Genomic DNA, 9244 nt, shown 5'->3' on the forward strand with positions numbered 1-9244 from the left:
ATTAGTTAAGTATAGTTTCAAATTGCAATTATATTGTAGACTGTATAAAAAATCTAGATGCATGAAACTTGAACTCTGATATTGTCAATCTGGAGAGGATAATGCATTTCGATGATCTTCTCTTTGTGATCGATCAACTAATACAGAGGTATATCTCGTACAACTAGACTACCATAGGGGACAAGGTGGCATGGAGATATTCCTCCACAAGAGGTCACTTAGTAAAAGAGAAAGGGGAGATGGCTATAGGATACATTGACAGAGGCCAAGGAGCTAGAGGTGACCCAAAAAGGATGATTAGAGAGAGTTGGGCACTTGAGAGATTATGATTGAAAAGGTAACTACAAAACAAATACAGAAAGGTAGGACTCAATTATGTTTCAATTATATCATAGGCATCTACAAGATAATGCTAGAAATACTCTGAATAGACCATTAATAAAAAGTAGCTAAATAGTAATGTGAATACTACAATTGAAGAGAATACCTTATTTAATGGAGATCGTTTGTTTTGCTATGTAGCTGAAGCAACCAGTCCTTGCACATCCAATACGGTGCTCGATCAATTTCTTTGTCATGCTTCCATTCTCTAAAATAATCATAAAAGACTTGTGCAAATATATGTAGATAGCCCAAATGAAGAAAGGCGACAACCAAACTTCTAAGAGGTCTGTGATAAATAAACTTTCTGAAATATCATAATAGGTATATCAACCAACCTGCAATGAAATACACTTTCCCACGAAAAAAAAATTAGGCATCATATCTAGGGTGTCCAACCCTCATACATGTTGCACAAATTGTCAATGCTTGTAGTTTGACAAACAAGATGGTCCACTTGTTTTGAGACAGTAAATTGTCTGCACAAACAACTTAAAAAGGGTTTTACTAAATACTGTTACAAATAAATAAGTGGAAAATAAATGAACATCGAATAAATAATATTAATTAAAATTATTTTACTCTCATATTCTATGAGATAAGATTATTTTCTAATATTATAATTATTTTAATAGCATTGCCAACAATTTTATAAAATAATAAAATTAGAATACTTTTGCTACATAGAAATACTTTCAAATCTCAAAATTACTTACTATTAAATAGAGAATATATTTATTTTCTATTCGAACAAAAAAATCACACCATAATATAGAAACATTCCTAATGTTACTTCAGTAATGATTTAGAAGATTATAAATGCAACAAATATGCAATAATAAATCTTCCTTATATTAATTTAAACTAAAAAATATCTTTCTATATTTTATTATTTTACACTAAACTTGTTGCAAATAATTTCAGTTTATTTATTTATTTTGGTTCTGTGCAGATATGAGACACTAATGACAGAGAGACATAACTTATCTTGGATGGATTCTATGCAAAGATTTATCATTGAATTAAAACTATACATTGAAATTAGGTGATGGGAATGAAAGAATGTTCTCTAGAGATTATAAAGTTTAACTCAATAGAGTGATTGGTACTTTGTTGCTTGTATGATTAAAAAAACACTGCTAAACTGCTATTGTATTTTTAATTTAGTATAGCTTTTGAGATTTACTCAACTGTTAAATAATTGTCATATCTGTTATGTATTTTCAGCATCAAATCAGCTGTAAATCTAAAACACATAAAATTAATAAATTTTTGCAAGAGCCCTTACGACTATTAACACTTCTCCTAACAAGAAGGCATGGAAGCCATACTTACTGTACTAAAAAGATAAGGCTAGTATATTAAGGCTTTTTCTATTGAAAGGAATGAATGATGAATCATTAATGCAATCCTAGTTGGAAATAGATGACAATTTACTGTGGAGATATACGAACCAAATGTCATGCACAAATCTGGAAGCTCAAAGGAAAAGGAATAACAAAGGCATGACGATTGATTTGATAGAGTGACATAATGAATATATTTTCACTTTTTTGAAATAGTGATTTTTTAAGAGGATTAATGTAAAACCCACACAATGACCCTATATACACACACAAAATTTTGAATGAAGTACCAATTCTATAGACATGAATAATTTCTTACTTGGTCTCATTACATACTTGCTAGACAAATATATGATAATGTCATAGAACTTGGTTAACTCTATTAAAATAGCCACAGATTGCTTATGGCAAATAATTTTGTTTTTAAGATAAAAGGTCAAAAAAATCTAAATTTTATTTTTATTAAATTGAATATTAGGAATATAGAAAATTTCATAATATAATATCAACAAATCCAAAGTGACCCCACTATGTGTTAAGAAATATACTAATGAAAACCCTAACTAGAAACATTGATTCACAAATAAACAACCAGTTGCAACTTCCTCTTTACCTATCAAATCCATGTTTAACCTACAACTACATGCTAGAAAACAATATTATAGTATTTTCTCCTTTGGCTTGGTAAAACCTAATCCTTTGGTAGCCTTTGGTTCTCAAGGTAGATGTCATTCAATCAAGCTGGGCATTTTGAACTCACTAATACCTACAAATCTCTTAACATCAGTAGGATGGTGATACTGGTGGCAAGGATGTAGGTCAAAAACATAACCAATTTATCCTAAAAAAATACGAACTTTCAATCTACAAACACCAAAACCTAAAACTTGCTTCCAAAATGACTATTGCTTTAAGGCAAGAATATGAAAGTTTGAGATTTATCAATAGCACGTATGGAAGAAATAACACTACAACAATTGGTCCTGCTCTTCTCTCTCATCTTTTTGTTGCCTAGTAAATGTATCATTAATCCCATTACCCAAAATGCTAAAGGGTTCTCTCTGGTCTACACCATTTGGAAAGACAAATAACTCCACTAAACATAAGCATCTAAATCATCCTCATGAACCAATCAAGTCAACTTTATAGTATTGGCATCCTTACAGCCCCCATCTTAATATACCTGAACAATTTCCTATTTCCCATCCATGGAATCTAGGCCAAGAAGTCGAGCTTTACAAAAAAGCAAAGTCATCACCTATGTCAGCCCTTGACTCATCTACATACTTATTACTTCTTTGAGCCAAATGCTAAAATTTTTAGATAGAAAGTCATTAAACATAAGATATCATATACTTGCAGCCTTGAGTTTTTTAAGGTCAGCAAGATCTTCAATTAATTTTCTTTCCGCAGCACTAAGCAATTTAAGAGTTTCCACCTGGACACACACCAACTAATCCCCATGTTAATTTGGCTTCCCAAGTAAGGAAACTCACTTATTTTCCATCTCTAAAGTTGTACTAGGCTATGTACTAGATGGTATTTTAAGATTAACCATACCATCTATAGTTGGAACCATAATAATTATCCCTAGAATACCATCAATATAAGAAATCTTGCATGTTATGAGTATATTTGACCCATCATAGTTCAATATGGGATTGAGAGAACTTCAATAAATACATATAGGTCTCCATGAGGGCCACATATTTTTCCTACATTTCCTTCATATCGAACCTAAAGGCAGTTGCTTGAGTCAACACCAAATTGAATTTTCAAGTTGATCCTCTTTGTACGCCTCAGTCATCCATCCCCCCAACATTCAATATAAGATGTTGCACTTTCTCCAATTCCACCACAAGCTTGGAAAGTTGAAACTTGTAAAAAATCACCCAATGGCATCCTTGCTGCATATAGTTGTTCCTATTCCTTCCAGATCATTGTTTAGGGTTAGAACAATTTTAATATTATTTTCACTTAAAAATAAATTAGGTTTATATATCCTTATCCTAGAGGCATAATATTTCATGATAACAGTTGGATTCTTTAATGATTGATATGTTTATTTATAATTTTATATGGACTTGTAAAATGTTATGTCCACTAGCTCCTATCAGAATAAGTGCTTGAAAAAAATCTGCTTATAACAAACTTCTTCTGTTCTTGAGCCTATCATTTCACAACAAGAATCTTTTACAGTTCAAACCACAAACAACACTCTGTTTTAAGACTAGATGATATCACTTTAAAATAGATTTTACTAGTAATCTCATATCTAAATAATCTTAATCCTTGACTAGTTGTTTTAGTAAAATCTACTCTCAACGTATTGAATATGTAATGTTAGATATATCTTTGCCCTTGATTTTCTCTAGCCTACTTTTATCAGCATTATTGATATGTTTTAGTATGATATAACATAGGAATTTTATACAATTCATACATGTGTTTTGTAAGGTAATAAAGGTCTAATTTATTAGACCCGCCAAATTAATCAAAATTGATTGTCTTAAATATGGGTATTACCAACCATGGTAATGGTAACAATTGCCTAGTCATTCAATTGGAATAAATCTTAAATGCACTTCTTTAACACCAGTCATCAACTTCAACTCAACATCAGTGAGATCTTGGAATGCAAATTGGGAATCTTCCTAGTAAATACCTTGGCATTCCTTTGTTCGAAGGGGCATCCAAAGGTTCTCTTTGCAAGGAATTGGCTAACAAATGTCTTAAGAGAATGGAAGACTGGAAGAGTAGATGGTTAAAATCAGCTAGAAGAATCTTGTTACTTAAAACTATGATAAGAAATCCCAGTTTTTTTAATGATGTGTATGAAAGTCCCCAAAAAGATTTTAAATATATTGGAAAAAGGATGTGTTGTTTCTTCTAGAATGGTGGAAGAGAGGAGGAAAAATGTCCCTTATTTCCTTGGGAAGACATATGCAAAGAAAAATCAAATGGAGGCACCAGACTAAGGGTGTCGGACCTTATGAACAAAGCTTTAGGTGCAAAACTTGTTAGGCAACTTTACTCTAGGCCTAATTTTCTTTGTGTAAAACTTCTATAGGAAAAATATCTTGACTTCCAAATGGATAACATGATTCTCACAATCAGGAATCCACCTAAGGGCTTGGGTGTTTGGAATTTCATTTTAGACTATAGAGAGGTTATCACCCGACATCTTACATGGAAGGTTGGCACTGGTGAACTGGCTAATTTTTGGGAGGACTCATGGAATGGAAAAGGTATACTAGAAGAGGTTAGTAGAGCAATGATTAACATACGGGACATCAGGCTCACTGATTACATGGAAGAGAACATGACCACATATGGTAGGGAGTTGAGCTAGAAGAAGATGCAAGACTTGGATATCCCTATTTCCTTTAAGGGTCAAATAGACAACGTCTTTAAATCTTGCCCAATCATAAGGGTGGGTAGAGAAGATAGGCTCATCTAGTGTGCTGCAAAACGCGGGGAGTATTTAGTTAAAATTGGTTACCAAATGTTGACACAACAAATGGTAAATGAGGAATGGCTAGTTAAACTATTCTGGGGTAAAGAATGTCTTCCAAAAGAAGGATCTTTAACGTGGCTAGTTGTAAGGAGAAGGATCCTGACTGATGATAAGAATAGGAAATATGGTGTGATAGGTCCCTCTAGATGCTACCTCTATAAGGAAAATGAGGAAATTGTTGATCATTTATTGCTGGACTGTAGCTTTTTAAGGGAGGCTTAGAAGTGGGTGCATAACAATTTGGGCTAGCAGCGTCCCCTACCCAACACTCATAAAGACCTTTTCTATCGCTGGCCCTCCCAAATGCCTCGCTTAGCCTTTTCCAGCCTTTGGGTTTTGTAGTTATTTGGGATATTTGGAAGGAAAGGAATAGGCAGATTTTCAAAGCTAAGTATGAGACCTCAAAGAAATTCCTAGGAAGACTTGATTTGGCTATTAGAGAAGTAGCAAATGCCAATGCCTCTAGTCTTGGCAAGGACGTGCCTTTCTCCAAATGGGACCAAGGATGCCAAAAACAATGGAAGGGCTTGAAATTCAAGAGTGGTAGACCCCAATATGGGCTAAAGAAGTTGAACAAAAATAAGACATCTTAAGAAGGAAGTTGCCTAGCTATTCAAGCAATAACTTTGGTTTTGATTTTATTAATAATAGTATTCCAAAGGGAATCTTTATTTTTCCCCATGAAGAGGGGTATGCCTAAATAGTTAGCATTCTCCTTGCCTGTGTTTTATTTTTTAGTTTGTTCTAAATTAACATAAAAATAATTATCATAATAAGTTTAACATATGAATGACATTTCTTTAAATATCCAATGGATAATTATTTTTTCTCTATTGTTTTAGATAGGTCAAGTTTAGAAAACCACAACAAGACTTTAAAAAACTTGTCAAAATATTAGAAGCATCAGCTAAATCAACTGTCTTTGATGTGGAAAATACCAACTACTCAGAGAAGGGATTTTTGTATTTAACAAATCATCTAGAAAATCTATAAGATATATATCATCCATTTGGTGGCTTAATCTTCAAACTGCAATGGGGAAATATTATGATGACCGAAACAAGGATTATCTACAACCCACAACTCTGGATAAAACTAAAATAATTTCCATATTAACATGATACATGTAAATCTATTTATAATGAACTGGTAACTAAGCCCTAGCTTGGTCCTTAGCAGAAAATGTTATTATGTACTGTCCACACAAAATCTTTTCTATTAAAACCATTCTTCTAATTAACCTGCAGCATAATGTTAGGGTTTGAAGCAAAAATATTATAGAAGCAAAGAGTGGAAACCTAAACATCACATACCCTACTTGAAGAAAACAAATACAAAAGAAAATAGTGTGATTCTAAAAAACATGAAAAAAATTGAAAGGAAAAAATGATGTTCCAACCTGGCAAACACAAGCTCTCTTGTCATTGGATCCCCTTCGTGATCTTCAACTATATGGTGATCTTTTACAAAATAATCCTACTCTTGCCTGTTCTTGATTTCTCACAAAAAAGTTAAGGGTTTACCCATTACTCATCATTTAACTTGATAACTCGTACAAAATTAAAGTTCCATTAAGCTTTGCAAAGATATGAAGAGACAAAAAAATAAAAAAATTTTCCCTCCGAAGATAAAGATGGATCCCTCAACTTCCAACATGAGAAATAAATGTGTTTTTGATAAAGTTTCCTTCTCATTAATTTTATTGCTTAAAACACTATAAGTGGCTAATATTTTTGCTCATTGCTTTGAATGCATCCTAACAAGAACAAGAAGAGTGAGGGCTTTTTAGTTTATTCTCTTTGAAGTTTAGTTTGGTTTTTTTTGAGTCATTTTCTTTTCAAAATAAAAGAAATTTGATGTCAAAACACAAAACAAAATGTTAATATTTATTTTTTATTTTATTTTTATATTGTCTTTTAGATGAAATAATTATTAAATTTCAAGATTCATAAATTGTTTTCCTTGCCAATATCTAAATAGACAAAAATGTGAAGGTGTGAGATCTAGACTTTCCAATCAACTTGAAGCTTACTAATTATTTCTAAAGAATGAAAAATTGAATACAAGCCTAATTAGATTTATTTATTTATTTCTATTTATCCCTGCACCCCCTATTTCCTTTTCATTTGCTAAATTTTGGATTGATATAAGGTGGATTTTCTTCTCATTAGATATATTGTCTTGCGATAAAAAAATTGTTGTGATTTTCTCTATATTTGATTAAATTAAGACATCTTAAGAAGGAAAGTTGTCTAGCTATTCAAGCAATAACTTTGGTTTTGATTTTATTAATAATAGTATTCCAAAAGGAAACTTTATTTGTCCCCATGAAGAGGGGTATGCCTAAATAGTTAGCATTCTACTTGCCTGTGTTTTGTTTTTTAGTTTGTTCTAAATTAACATAAAAATAATTATCATAATCAGTTTAACATATGAATGACATTTCTTCAAATATCCAATGGATAATTATTTTTTCTCTATTGTTTTAGATAGGTTAGGTTTAGAAAAGCACAACAAGACTTTAAAAAATTTGACAAAATATTAGAAGCATCAACTAAATCATCTCTCTTTGATGTGGAAAATACCAACTACTCAGAGAAGGGATTTTTGTATTTAACAAATCATCTAGAAAATATATAAGATATATATCATCCATTCAGTGGCTTAATCTTCAAACTACAATGGGGAAATATTGTGATGACCGAAACAAGGATTATCTACAACCCACAACTCTAGATAAAACTTAAATAATTTTCATATTAACATGATACATGTAAATCTATTTATAATGAACTGGTAACTAAGCCTTAGCTTGGTCCCTAGCAGAAAATGTTATCATGTACTATCCACACAAAAAAAAAAAATTCTATTAAAACCATTCTTCTAATTAACCTGTCAAATAATGCTAGGGTTTGAAGCAAAATGATTATAGAAGCAAAGAGTGGAAACCTAAACATCACCAAATATAAAAGAAATGAGTGTGATTCTAAACAAGATTAAAAAAATTGAAAGGAAAAAATGATGTTCCAACCTGGCAAACACAAGCTCTCTCGTTGATGGATCCCCTTTGTGATCTTCAATTATATGGTGATCTTTTATAGAATAATCCTACTCCTGCATGTTCTTGATTTCTCATAGAAAAGTTCAGGGTTTATCCATTACTCATCATTTAACTCGATAACTCGTACAAAATTAAAGTTCCATTAAGCTTTGCAAAGAAACGAAGAGACAGTTTAAAAAAAAAATTTCCCCTCCAAAGATAAAGATGGATCCCTCAACTACCAACATGAGAAATAAATGTTTTTTGATAAAGTTTCCTTCTCATTAATTTTATTGCTTAAAACACTATAAGTGGCTGACATTTTTGCTCATTGCTTTCAATGCATCATAAAAAGAACAAGAATAGTAAGGGCATTTTAGTTTATTCTCTTTGAAATTTGGTTTGGTTTTTTTGAGTCATTTTCTTTTCAAAATAAATTTGAAAAATAAAAGAAATTTGATGTCAAAACACAAAATAAAATGTTAATATTTATCTTTTTATTTTATTTTTATATTGTCTTTTAGATTAAATAATTATAAAATTTCAAGATTCATAAAATTTTTCCCTTGGCAATATCTAAATAGACAAAAATGTGAAGAAGGTGTGAGATCTAGACTTTCCAATCAACTTGAAGCTTACTAATTATTTCTAAAGAATGAAAAATTGAATACAAGCCTAATTAGATTTATTTATTTATTTCTATTCATCCCTACACCCCCTATTTCCTTTTCATTTGCTAAATTTTGGATTGTTATAAGGTGGATTTTCTTCTCATTAGATATATTGTCTTGTGATAAAAAAAAAAAAAAACTGTTGTGATTTTCTCTACATTTGATTAAAATAAGGCATCTTAAGAAGGAAAGTTGTCCAACTATTCAAGCAATAACTTTGGTTTTGATTTTATTAATAATAGTATTCCAAAAGGAATCTTTATTTGTCTCCATGAAGAGGGGTATGCCT

This window comes from Cupressus sempervirens, chromosome 6 (assembly GCF_028749045.1).
Source record: "Cupressus sempervirens isolate cs-2001-9-10 chromosome 6, ASM2874904v1, whole genome shotgun sequence".
Lineage (NCBI taxonomy): Eukaryota > Viridiplantae > Streptophyta > Pinopsida > Cupressales > Cupressaceae > Cupressus > Cupressus sempervirens.